This window comes from Panthera onca, chromosome A1 (genome assembly GCF_046562875.1).
Source record: "Panthera onca isolate mPanOnc1 chromosome A1, mPanOnc1 haplotype 2, whole genome shotgun sequence".
In the NCBI taxonomy this organism is placed as follows: domain Eukaryota; kingdom Metazoa; phylum Chordata; class Mammalia; order Carnivora; family Felidae; genus Panthera; species Panthera onca.
The window spans coordinates 236,882,505-236,895,565 of record NC_138339.1 but is presented as its reverse complement, the minus strand read 5'-3'; the positions used below and the strand labels follow the sequence as shown (position 1 = coordinate 236,895,565).

Here is a 13,061-nt window from a genome sequence, read left to right as displayed (position 1 = left end):
GTTTCAGGATATAGGCACTATTAGTATCTTGAATTTTCTTAAGGTGTCTTTTGTTTTTGAAAGTAGGCGCCATGCCCATGGTGGGGCTCAAATTCACAAACTGAGCTCAGCGATCAGGAGTCACTTGCTTTAAGGACTGAGCCAGCCAGGCACTGCTGTCATTATGCTAATTTGTAAATGGAAGGCCCTGAGGCTTACTGAAGCTAAATAATTTCCCCAGGGGTACACAGTTGTGGAGGATTAGCCGACCCTGACGTCTTTCTGTTTCTCGAACAAACGCCTTCTCTCGCACCTGCCAGAATATTCACCTTGCCCAGGAAACCTCAGCCATCTGCTCTCACCCCTGCTCCTCTCTTATCCTGCAGGACTCAGGTTACAGTTTATTTCTCCAAAATGCCTTCCCTGAACTTCTGGAGGATATTAGGTCCCCCTGCTGTGCACTTGTAATTTCTTTTCTAAACTATCTCTGTGTAGGCTTATGATCAAGTGATCTCAATGTCCCTGCAAACTCTAAAAATGACTATGATTTCCCCAAGTTTAGAGCAGTTTCTCATAAGAAGTTGGAAATAGATTGCTTTGTATCTTTAAAAACTTTTTTCCCATAAACTCTGATAATTCACTGGAGCTTATCATTTTATTTATTCTTGAGGATGCCGCCTATGTAATTGTATTCTAAAATAGTCCATCATTATGATGATATGATTAGACATCTGGAAATACAAATAAAAGCATCTTTTGGGTATTCTGCTCAGAGAAGAATAATAAACTGCCTGTCTGGCAACAACAACATGTGACTTCCTCAAGCTGAAATGTTGTCTCATTTTTCCGGACCCAAATAGACTCGACTAATGTTCTCATAAGAAAGTGACACAGCCAAAGAGCCCTTGCCTCAGCACTATTAGGGCCACCATTATTCCACCATAATAGATGTGTTGTCTCACATATTCTAGAACCATTTGGAAACCATCAAAGAGACAAAATGATAAAGATTAAAAGTTATTATGGTTACTTTCGGAGCCGTAGTTAGACTAATGCATCTTCAGTAAGGACAGCTTACCCATCAAGAACAGTTTTAGAATGATCTGTTAACTTTTTCATAGAGAAAATTACTAAGGAGGAAAAGAAAGGATTGTAGGCACGATCCTTGTAAACATTGATATTTATCTGGCAAAAATACAGGTTGAGAGGAAGACAGAAGAACATGAAGGGTGTGAAATTATAGACACAATGCCATAGACTGTTTCTTTGCTGTGTTTATACAGTCCTATCAAATAGCTATTTTAACAACACAACCCCAGGCAACCTCTTGATGGCATGTTATAGAATAGTTAGAATGGTTTAATGTTTACAGTGGATTAGAGTAGACACAAACAAACAAATAAAAGCATTAAATGTTTTATTCGACTGTACTTCTTTTAAGAAGAGAAGAAAATAAACAATGTAGATGAAGACCACATAGCAATGCAATATAATAGTTAAAAACATGAGGTTCAAGTTGCTATTGGGGTATGGGATATTTTTTAAGTTCAATGAAAACTGCATTAGTTAAGCCTCTTTGGGATGCAAGTAAAAGCCCGGATTTAACTAATTTGACTACGAAACTTTTCTTGAACACCAGGAGTAAAAATGCATATGGGGCACAGATAAATAGCTCAAGGGGCACCAAGCACCATTAAGACTGGGTTTGGAGGTACCTGGGTGACTCAGTCGGTTAAACATTGGACTTCAGCTCAGGTCACGGTGTCACAGTTCATGAGTTCAAGCCCCACATCAGGCTCTCCGCTGTCAGTGCGGAGCCTACTTTGGATCCTCTGTCCCCTTCTCTCTCTGCACCTCCCCTACTCACACTCTCTCTCTCTCAAAAACAAACAAACAAACAAACAAACAAACAGTGTTTGTGTCCCTCATGTCTGCTTCCCTCAGTGGATTGACTTCATTGTTTCTTCCTTGAGGATGGTTTTTTACACATGATGAAAACACAAACTCTAATAACTACAAAGTTTTGTCTTAGGACCTCAGTCACCTGAGAGACATTTCCTTCACACCGTCTCTGGTCTCAAGTAGGAAAGTTGGCCAGGAAATTGGCTCAGTGATGCATTTTGGAGTGAGAGCCACATCTGGCTCAACCAATTGTGATCATATTAAAAAATGGAAGCTCCTGAGAACAAAAGATGGGTAGAGACAGGTCATATTCATAGAAGCCTGATTTGGGTCGGTTCGAATCATGGACAGCTACTCTACTAACACAGGTGAGAGGTATAACAGTTTATGACACTAATAGAAGAATTTCCTAGCAATGAAATAACTTAACAATAGACATTGGGGTCATCACGATGGAATAGGAAGTCCCAGCCCTAGTTTCCCCACAAAAACAATGATTTAACTAGACATGTGGACCCAACTGTTGGCATTTAGATAATCCCCAAATCCAGGTAAGCGGTTGCAGTAAACCAAGGGAGCCCAAAGCTGAGAAGAGCTGCACTGAAATGCATCAGAAGATCAATTTCCCTTTTCCTGTTTCAGCTCCTCTCCCAAGCTAGCGGAGGACAGCACTGGGAGAGGACAACACTACTAGCTACTTCTCCCTCGGGGAGCAGGAGAAGAGTAGGGCATTCATGCACCCAACATTCTGGTTCTCCAGAGGGCTACCCGAGGGTCTAATTTGTCTTATTTCATTCGGAGCCCCGATGGATCTAGCTCAGTTTGTATGCCTATGAGGGGCCGCTGTAAACAAAGAAGGATGCGGAGTGGCTGGCTGTAGCTGGCACAGCTTGGCGTGAGTGGGAAAAGAGGCACGACTCAAATCTTCTCCCCCAGGAAGGGGAACGAGAAGTGGGACGTGTGTTCAGTGTTCCAGTTTTTCTGATGGCTGCCTGAAGGACTGGCACCTGTTTGCCTGTCTTAGGGCACTGATGGGAAGTCAGCACACATTCGATGCCTGGCAGCTGGTGAGAACAAGAGAGAATTAGGCCTTACTGCTGTAGAACCAGAAACTTTCAGGGTCACCCAGAGACACCAGGTAGAGCTAGAGATCATAGGCTCCTGAGGAAGAAGCTGGCTGTGCCTCTCTACTTGATAAATTCCTCGTACAGGCCTAGAGAAGTCACATCTTCCCCCAAAAGTTTTTAGGTGCCCCTAAAATCTCTAGTGGGGCTGTTTAATGAGCATCTTCCCCTGTATGCAATCAATCCCTAAGGACTGGGAGAGCTGGATGGTTTTACAAATGGGCATATTCCAACACCGAGTTATAAAACAATAAAGAAACAAAGAAAGGAGCCCCCATAAAAAGAACAAAATAAAACTCCAGAAATTAATCCTAAAGAATGCGAGATATATAAATTACCTAAAGAACTCAAAAGAATTGTCATAAAGGCACTCTGTGAGCTCAAGAAAATAATACATTAATAAAACAAAAAGATCAACAAAGAGATAGAAAATATAAAAAAAGAAACAAACAGAGATTCTGGAGCTGAGCAATACTATAATGTCCTTCAAAATGAAGGATAATTAAAGGTTTTCCCAGATTGGGGAAAAAAAAAAAAAAAAAAAGAAAGGCTAAGAAAGCTCATCACCAGTAGACCTGCCTTACAAGAAATGATAAAAGGAGTTAAAGGTAAATATATAGACAAATATGGAGCACCAAAATACTGTAACGGTGGTGCATGCATCCTTTTTTTTTTTATTCTGGTATGTAAGTTAAAAGATAAAAGTATAAAAAATAACTTTAACTATAAAAATATTCTAATGGATATGCAAAACAAAAAGATGTAATTTGTGACATCAGTTACAAAGTGTGGGGAGAAGGAGAAGCGACGTGTGGACTATTTGTACATGGTTGAAGTTAAGTTGTCATCAGCTTCGACTAGATTGTTATACGTGCAAGATACATAAGGCCCCAGGTAACCGCAAAGAAAATATCTGTAGAAGATACAAATAAAGGAAACAATAAGTAATCAAAGCATGTCACTACGAAAAAAATCAAAGAATCACATGGGAAGACAGAAGGAGGGGAAAGGATGGACAAAAAAGCTGTAAGATCGAAAAAAAAGCAATGAAGAAAATGGTAATAGTAAGTTCTTCCTATCAGTTATTACTCTAAATGTAAATAGATTAAACTCCCAAATCAGAAGAGTAGATGAATGGATTAAAAAAATGATCCAACTATAAGCTAGCTGTAAAAGACAGATTTTAGATTCAAGGACACACCCAGCTTAACAGTGAAAGGATAGAAAATTATATTCCATGGGGCGCCTGGTGGCTCAGTCAGTTGAGCATCTGACTTTGGCTCAGGTCATGATCTCACGGTCTGTGAGTTCAAGCCCTGCGTCGGGCTTGGACTCTGTACTGTGTGCTGACAGCTCGGGACCTGGAGCCTGCTTTGGATTCTGTGTCTCCCTCTCTCTCTGCTCCTCCCCTGCTCACATTCTGTCTCTCTCTCAAAAATAAATAAAGATTAAAAAAAATTTTTTTTAAAGAAAATTATATTCCATGCAAATGTTAATCAAAAGAAAATAGGGGTGTCCATACTTATCCCAGACAAAATAGAATTTAAGTTAAAAACTGTCACAGGACACAAAGAAGGAGAATATAAAATGGCCAAAAGGTCAGTACATTAAGAAGATAAAACAATTATATACTGACCTAACATCAGAGCACACACACATGAAGCAGACTTTGACAGAACTGAAGGAAGAGACAGCAACACCATAATAGTGGGAAAGTTGAATACCCCATTTTCAATAATAGATACAAGATCCAGACAGAATATCAATAAGAAAACAGAAGACTAAACACTATAGACCAAAGGAATCTATACCTGGTAGAAATCTACACCTGGTAGAAATACCAGGACATTCTACCCAACTATACTAAAATGTACACTCCTCTCAAATGCACACGGTGCATTCTCCAAACTCGACCAAATAGGCCTCAAATCAAGTCTAACAAATTTAAGAAAGTTAAAATCATACTGAATATCCTTTCTGACTACAATGAAACTAGAAATCACTGGCTGAAAGAAAGCTGGAAAATTCACAGACATGTGGAAATTAAATAATACCTTCTTGAACAATGAATCAGTCAAAGAATAAACCAAAAGAGAAATTAGAAAACATCTTGAAACACATGAAAATAAAAACAAAGTGCACTAAAACTACAGGATGCATCAAAAATTATAGGAAGAGGGAAGTTTACAGCAATAAAGTACACATCCAAAAAATAAGATCTCAACTGAATAGCCCAACTATATAACCCAAAGAAGTAAGAACAGCAACAAAAGAAGGCCAAAGTTGGCAAAAAAGGACATAACTTAGAGCAGAAATAAATGAAATAAAAAACAGAAAAACAATAGAAAAAATAATAATAAATGAAGAGTTGGCTTTCTGCAAAGATCAACAAATTTGACAGACCTTAGGAAAAAAGAGGGTAGACTAAAAAAATCAGAAATTAAAGAGAAGACATTACAACTGATACCACAGAAATTCAAAGATTACAGTAGACTAATAGACTACTAATTGGCAATTACATGCCAATGAACTGGATAACCTAGAAGAAATGGACAAGTTTCTGGAAAGCTACAATCTACCAAGACTGAATCATTAGAAATAAAAATGTAAATAGACCTGTAACTAATAAAGAGATTTAATTAATAATAAAAAAAATCTCTCAATGAGGAAAAGCTCAGGACCAGATCGCTTCACTGGTGAATACAGTCAAACATTTGAGGAAGAATTAACACTAGTCCTTGTCAAACTCTTCCAAAAAAATTGAAGAGAAGGGAATACTTCCAAATTCATTTTATGAGGCAAGCATTAATTTGATAGCAGAGATAGCAAAGGAAAACAAGAAAAGAAAACTACAGGCAAATATCCCTCAATGTAAATGCAAAAATTCCCGCAAAATATTGGCAAACCAAATTCAACAGCCCATTAAATGAATCATACACCATGACTGATGGGAATTATCTCTGGGATGCAAAGATGGTTCAAGTAAGTAAAAAAAAAAAAAAAAAAAAAAAAAAAAAAAAAATCTGTTTGCAGATGACATGATCTTATATGCAGAAAACCCTAAAGATTTCAGCAAGAAAATAAAAGGTTAGAACTAAAAACAAAAACAAAAAAAATTGTAAAGTTACAGAATACAAAATCAACCTGCAGAAATCAATTGTAATAGTATACACAAAATAACTAATAATCTAACAAGGAAGTGAAGAGAGCAGTCCCATTTACAAAAGAAAATGAATAAAATGCTCAGGTCTGAGTTCAACACTGGAGATGAAGGACTTGTGCACTGAAACTACAACATTACTGAAAGAAATTAAATACAATACAAATAAATGAAAGATATCCTATGTTCATGGATTGGAATACTTTATATTTTTAAAATGGCCCAGGGTTCCTGGGTGGCTCAGTAGGTTGAGCGTCTGACTTTGACTCAGGTCATGATCTTGCAGTTCGTGGGTTTGAGCCCCGCGTTGGGCTCTGTGCTGACAGCTCGGAGCCTGGAGCCTGCTTCGGATTCTGTGTCTCCCTGTCTCTCTGCCCCTCCCCTGTTCATGCTCTGCTGTCTCTCTCACTCTCTCTCTCTCTCTCTCTCTCTCTCTCAAGAATAAAAATAAAAATTAAAAAAAACTAATAAAATAAAAATAAAATAAAATGTCCATACCATCTAAAGTAATCTACAGAGTCAATGCAATTTTTATCCAATTCACAATAGAAATTTTTACAGAAATAGAAAAATAATTCTACAAATTATATGGAAGTACAGAGGACTCTGAATATACCAAAACCAATATTGAATAAGAAAAAGCTGGAGGCTTCGTACTTCCTGGTTTTAAAATATATTACAAAGCTACAGTACTCAAAACATTATGATACTGACATAAAAACAGACATATAAAACAATTAAACAGAATAGAGAATGAAGAAAACTCACGCATGTATGGTCAAATTATCTTTGACAAGGATGCCAAGGCTACACAATGACAAAAACAAATGATGTTGGGAAAACTGGATACCCACATGCAAAAGAATAAAATTAAACATATTTCTTATACTGTACACGAAAATGAACTCAAAATGGATTAGAGACCTGAAAATATAAAACTCCCAGAAGAAATCATAGGGGAAAATCTTCATAATATTGGTCTGGTAGTGATTTCTTGGCTGTGATACCAAAAGCAAGGGCAATAAAAGCAACAATAGACAAATGGGACGACATCAAACTAAAAAGCTTCTGCACGGCAAAGAAAACAATCAACAATGTGAAAGGGCAACCTATGAAATGAGGGGAAATATCCGTAAACCACATATCTGAAAAGGGAATTCATGTCCTAATATGTATTTTTAAAACTCCTACAATTTAATAGCAAATTTTTGATTTGCATGTCCCTGATGATTGGTGATGTTGAGCATCTTTTCATATACTTGTGAGCCATTCATATGTCTTCTCTGGACAAATGTTTAATCAACTCATTTACCTATTTTATTTTATTTTATTTTTAAATTTTTATTTATTTCACAGAGAGAGAGGCAGAGAGAGAGGGAGACAGAGGATCTCAAGCAAGCTCTGCACTGACCGCTTTCTGCCTGACGCGGGGCTCAGTTGGCTAAGTGCCAGCTCAGGTCATGATCTCACAGTTCGTGAGTTCGAGCCCACCCCATGAGGGACTCCAAATCACAAACCGTGAGATCGTGACCTGAGCCAGAGCCAGATGCTTCACCGACTGAGCCACCCGGTCACCCATCACCTCAAACCTTTTAAGATGCCTATTATCAAAAAGACAAGAGATAACAAGTTTTAGTGTGGATATGAAGAAATGGGAACACTTATATGCTGTTAGTGGGAATGTGAAATGGTATAGATAGTTTAGAAAACAGTATGGACGTTCCTCAAAAAAATTAAAACAGAACTACCACGTGATCCAGCAATTCCATTTCTGGGTATACACTCCGAAGAATTAAAAGTTTGATCTTGAAGAGCAATTTGCACTCCGGTGTTCACCTCTCTCCGCAGTCAAGAGGTGGAAAAAACCGAAATGTCCATTGATGGATGAATGGATAAAGAAAATGTGATATATGCTTGTGGCGGAATAGTACTGAGCCACAAAAGAAAAAATGAGGAAATCCTGTCATATGCCACAACATGGATAGACCTTGAAGGCATTATGTTAAGTGAAATAAGACAATCACCAAAAGAGAAATGCTGTATGATTGCACCCATGTTTGGCCTCTAAAGTGGTCAAACTCATAGAAACAGAAAATAGAATGGCTGTTGCCGGGAGCTGGGAGGAGAGGGAGAAATAGGGAATTCGTGTTCAATGGGTAAAGAGTTTCCATTGCACAACATGAAAAAATTCTAGAGATCTGTTCAACACGGTGCTTGCAGTTAACAATACTGTACGTTTGAATTTTTGCTACGAGGGTAGATCTTGTGTGTCTTTTACCCCAATAAGAAAAACTTGAAAATATTAGGTGTACTTTACTGCTAAAAATATAAAATAATTAAACTATGTATATCGAATTGCCCTTATCAATGCCCTGTGCTGAGAAAGTAAAAATACAGCTGTTACAATTCCTTTCATTTTTATATATTAGTTTTCTACCTTTTACTAAAAGACTTTCCATCTTGCTTAAAAAACACAAGAAACTGTATTGGACATTTAGAAAAGATTTCACTAAGTTATATTTTAATAATATGGGAACTGAGACTTATATGAGTGACACAAATTTCCCAAGAATGTGCCACCCACTGGGGCGCCTGGGTGGCTCAATCGGTTAAACGTCCGATTTTGGCTCAGGTCATGATCTTGTGGTTTGTGAGTTCGAGCCCCGCATTGGGCTCTGTGCTGACAGCTCAGAGCCTGGAGCCGGCTTCGGATTCTGTGTCTCCCTCTCTCTCTCTGCCCCTCCCCCACTCATTCTCTCTCTCTCTCTCTCTCTCTCTCTCTCTCTCTCTCAATAATAAACGTTAAAATAATTAAAAAAAAAAAAAAAAAAGAATGTGCAACCCATTATGGGCAGAGCACAGACTAAACCACAATCTTCTTGATTCCAAATCCTGAAAACTCATAATCAAAGCACAACATGTTGTGCATCCAGATCTTTAAAGAAATACACTTGTAAAAGAAGCTACCGTGTACGAATCATTCTTTAGCACGATAGAAGTTAAGGACAATTCTCCTCTTCAAGATAATATCTCCCCTGATTTAGTTTGATTGATGTTCTCTCAGAACAAATTCCTCTCCCCCTTCCACTGTGCTGTGATACATTACTCCAAGCCGCCTTTGCGTAAACACATCAAGAGCCATTTTGGCTGGTGTGGGAAATTGTTAGGGCTGATAGGAACAGAAACACTTGCTGTGGTCCTCTCTAATGGGCCCTAAATTAAGACTGTTGGAATCTTGCGTCAGGTGAAATTAGACAGGAGAAAATGTTCCAACGAATCCAATCGGGAAGACTGTCAACTGGTAATAGGCGAAAATTGTACCTTACATCTGGACGAGTCGGACATCTTAATGAAGGTACTTTCCCAAATCTGCCGCGACGGCATCATCGTGCCCCCTCAACATATGGTTGACATCCTATAGCTTCACAGGCCTGTGGTTAATGTAGTGAATAATGTAAATGTTTCTATCAAGAAAGAGTTCGATTTTATCCCAGATTTCGAGTATTGAAAGCTTCTCGAGTGAAATAAGTCAGTGACGCTGTTCTCCTGATTTTAAAAATAATATCAGCATTGCCAATTTAGTGAAGGAGATAACCAGATGGTGAATTATTTTCCTGAGCATTTTATTTCAAGAGGGTTAATACATCAGCGTAACTCTTCCGTGTGTTCTGCCCGTAGATTTGAATCCAAGAAACACACAAAAATTCTTTTTTAATGTATTAATCTAAATAATTGCCCGGTGATTTGATAGTTAGGGTGATCTTAAAAATATTTGTCAATAACCTAAAATTCAAGAAATACGGCTTTACAGGTGCTTAAAAGGTCACACTCTTAGAACCTTTTCGGGAAAGTTTCGTCAACATTCAGATGGACAGCGGACAAGGCGCAAGACCAACACCAAGTGGCTACGATGGTGTGAAAAGAGACAAGAATTAAATGACAGGAGAAATCTGAATCCACATAAGAACATGAAGGTAGATTTAAATTCAGGTAATCTCTTCTTCCCTTGGCACAGTCGTTTTACATAATAATTTTACATAATAATTTTGTTTTCAATGCATGCTATGCTTGGATCCATATATAATGCCTAAGGTATTATAAAATGCAATGAAATCAAATTATTATCTTGCTAAATGTTAGGGACAATTAAACAAAACCTGTTATTCTAAGATTTAAGAGGAAAATTTTCATTTTTGTTGGGACTGTCTGGGAAAATGGGAACGTGGTACTCATTTGCTTTATCTTCCACCTGAACAAACCACTAAACCACTTTTTGATTCAAAAAGGAGTCAAGGGACACCTGGGTGGCTCAGTGGGTTAAGCGTCTGACCTCAGCTCAGGTCATGATCTCGCGATCTGTGAGTTCAAGCCCCGTGTCAGGCTCTGTGCTGATGGCTCGGAGCCTGGAGCCTGCTTCAGATTCTGTGTCCTCCTCTGTCTCTGCCCCTCCCCTGCTCGCACTCTGTGGGTCTCTCTCTCTCTCAAAAATAATAAACATAAAAAAAAATTACAAAGGAGTCAAAATGGGGAAGAAAACACCATCCATACTGAAAATAGGATACGATCGTAACTCCACGGTGCAAAATCAGAGAACATTTGCCAAATTCTGCAGTTTGGATGAAAACAAAAGAGGAAATTTAGGGTCAACCTATATGTGAGCACAGAACAGTGGGCAGAAGACTGGAATGTTCTAAAACACTGTCAAATAGGGGCGCCTGGGTGGCTCAGTCGGTTGGGTGTCCGACTTCGGCTCAGGTCATGATCTCACGGTTCTTGAGTTCGAGCCCCGCATCGGGCTCTGTGCTGAACACTTGCCCAGAGCCTGGGGCCTGCTTCGGGTTCTGTGTCCTTCTCTCTCTGCCCCTTCTCTGCTAGTGCTCTGTCTCACTCTGTCTCTCAAAAATAAATAAATGTAAAAAAAAAAAAATTTAAAGCACTGTCAAGTAGAACTAATTGGAAAGGTGAAAGAGACAGAGGGAGATTTGTGGGTTTTTTTCTTGTAGCCATTTAGATTTTCTTTTGTTTTAATAAACTTTATTAACTATGATACGTATATATATACATATATATATAACTGACCCATTTCAAGTGAACAATTTGATGAGATTAGACAAATGTATGCATCTATGTAACCACGAACACACTCAAGATACAGAACATTTCCATCACCCCCAAAAGCTTCTTCAGACAAATTAGCATTAGTTTCCTCCCCCCCTTATCCTTGGCCCCAGGAACCACTGATCTTTCTAGAATCTCATATGAATGAAATGCTGCGATATGCACCCTATCGTGCCCACTTTCGCTCAGTCTAATGTCGTTGTGATTCCTCCTTCACTCACTTTGCTCCTTTTATCACTGAGTTCTTTTTCTTTGCCTGGATGAACCACATTTTTCAAAATCCATTTACTATCTGATATACATTTTGACTTGTTTCTAGATTTTGACTGTTATGAATAAAGTTTCTACGAATATTCATATGCCAGCCTTTGTATGCCATCTATTTTTATTTTTATTTAGTAAATACCTAAGAGTGGAATTGTTGGGTCACATGGTGAGTGTATGTTTAACTTTATAAGAAACTTCTAATACATTTTCCAAATCAGTTATACCTTATACGTTTCTCAGCAATTTACAAGTATCCCAGTTGTCCCACGTGCAATTCAAAACGTGTTAGCGCCGGCATTTTAAATTGTACCCATCCTAGTAGATGTGTGGTGGCATTTTAGATATTTCATTGGTGACTAATGATGTTGAACATCTTTCATATGTCTCCTTCGTGTAAGGTCTGCTCAACTCTTTTGGCAATTTTTAAATTAGCTTGTTTTCTTATAATTGAGCTGCGAAACTACTTTTTATATTCTGAATATAAGTGTTTGTCAGATCAAATATAATATTTACAATTGCTGCTGTAACAAATTACCAAAAACCCAGAGGCAACACAAAGTCCCGAAAGTCAGAATTCCGAAATTTCTTACAAGGCTGAAACCAAGGTGTTGGCAAGGCTCCGTTCGTTTCCGGAGGCTCTAGGAGGGACGCCATCTCCTTGCCTTCTTCCGTTATCTAGAGACCACCTGTACCTGCACCCCTGGCCATGGACCCTCCTTCCATCTTCACAGCCAGCAGTGTAGCATCTTTAAATCCGTCCTAGCATCTCATCACCTACCCTCACATGAGGACTTTTGAGTTCACATCAAGTTTACTCAGTCGGAGATAACTTCCCCATCTCAAGATCTTTAACTTAGTTACGTCACAAAGCCCTCTTAACCACTGAAGGGAACACAGGTTCTGGGGATTAGGACATGGACATCCTTTGGGGCCAAGATTCAGCCTACCATATTATATAACAAATATTTTCTCCCAGCAATGGCTTCCCTTTTCCCTGTAATTTTTAAAAAATGTTTATAGTGCTTGCTTCGGCAGCACATATACTAAAAATTTTTATATCTACTTGTTTTTTGAGAAAGAGAGCATGAGCTCAAGTGGGGGAGGAGCAGAGAGAGAGGGAGAGAGAGAGAATCCCAAGCAGGCCCATCCTGGTCCCAGTGGTGTCAGTGCAGAGCCCAACATGGGGCTCGAACTCACGAACTAGGAGATCATGACATGAGCCAAAACAAGAGTTGGATGCTTAACCTACTGAGCTACCCAGGCGCCCCTTCCCTTTTTATTTTCTTAAGTGTGCATTTAGAAGAAGAAACATTTTGATTACTTTTGATAATTTTGATAAAGTCTGATTTATTACTTTTCCTTTATGGTTTGTGCATTAGGGTCATATTGTAAAATATTCGCCTCCAAGTTTAAAGCTATAAATTGCTTTCTAAGTAAAGCTTTACATGAATCACACACATTGGAATTTATTGTTTTCCCCAATTATCTTTTTTCATTATCATTCAGTTCAA

General features: G+C 38.5%; 1 protein-coding gene and 1 pseudogene across 1 annotated transcript in view; both read left to right on the top strand.

Annotated features, from left to right (window-relative positions):
• SGCG (sarcoglycan gamma) overlaps window positions 1-13,061 on the top strand; it is a 226,100-nt gene that overhangs the window by 36,449 nt on the left and 176,590 nt on the right. The gene's annotated exons all lie outside the window — the stretch shown is intronic.
• The window catches only part of LOC132680607 (host cell factor 1-like), a 39,671-nt pseudogene that overhangs the window by 10,829 nt on the left and 15,781 nt on the right, over window positions 1-13,061 (top strand).